General features: G+C 53.6%; 1 protein-coding gene across 1 annotated transcript in view; it reads left to right on the top strand.

Moving 5' to 3' along the window:
• LOC105000158 (zinc finger protein 280B-like) overlaps nt 1-532 on the top strand; it is a 31,805-nt gene that overhangs the window by 18,897 nt on the left and 12,376 nt on the right. The gene's annotated exons all lie outside the window — the stretch shown is intronic.

Below are 532 nucleotides of genomic sequence, written 5' to 3'. Positions count from 1 at the left end.
TCAGGTGATGAGGTGTTTGGCGAGCGCCAATGCTGGGACTTATCGCCTCCCCGCCACTCGGTTATCTGGGTGTAAAACCGGCGCACCTTCTCAGGCAGATGTTAACCGTCCAGACCCCCAAGAAGTTTTAGTTAGCAAAGAAGCCTGCTTACAGTTTTATAGATAATGTCTCTCTGGGGCTGCAATTGCCCCCTTCTGGCTCTGGTTGCCTGTCACCAGAGGGGGAAGGTCTGCAGCCGGCTATCTCTGTTTAGTTCTTTGTTCCGTGTGCGGGCCTGGCGGTGTCTTAGTTTGGGGCTGGCTTTTCGCGTGGTAGATATCCCACAGTCTGTTTTGCTAGCCCAAACTATTTCGCTCAGATAGCGCTCAGGGTATTCAGGCCAGGTCCTTACTCTAAGCGTTGCAGCCCGCGCTGCACCTCCCTGCCCAGCCCCCGCTTGCTAATGGCGCATGCAGGCGTCTGCGCTGCTTCTCCGCTGGGGGAGTTACCATAGGACTTGCAATCTGTGAGTTTTAATTGTTTATTTATTTT

This window comes from Bison bison, unplaced genomic scaffold (genome assembly GCF_000754665.1).
Source record: "Bison bison bison isolate TAMUID 2011002044 unplaced genomic scaffold, Bison_UMD1.0 scf7180017864368, whole genome shotgun sequence".
NCBI classification, from domain to species: Eukaryota; Metazoa; Chordata; class Mammalia; order Artiodactyla; family Bovidae; genus Bison; species Bison bison.
This window is presented reverse-complemented; position numbering and strand designations above follow the sequence as displayed.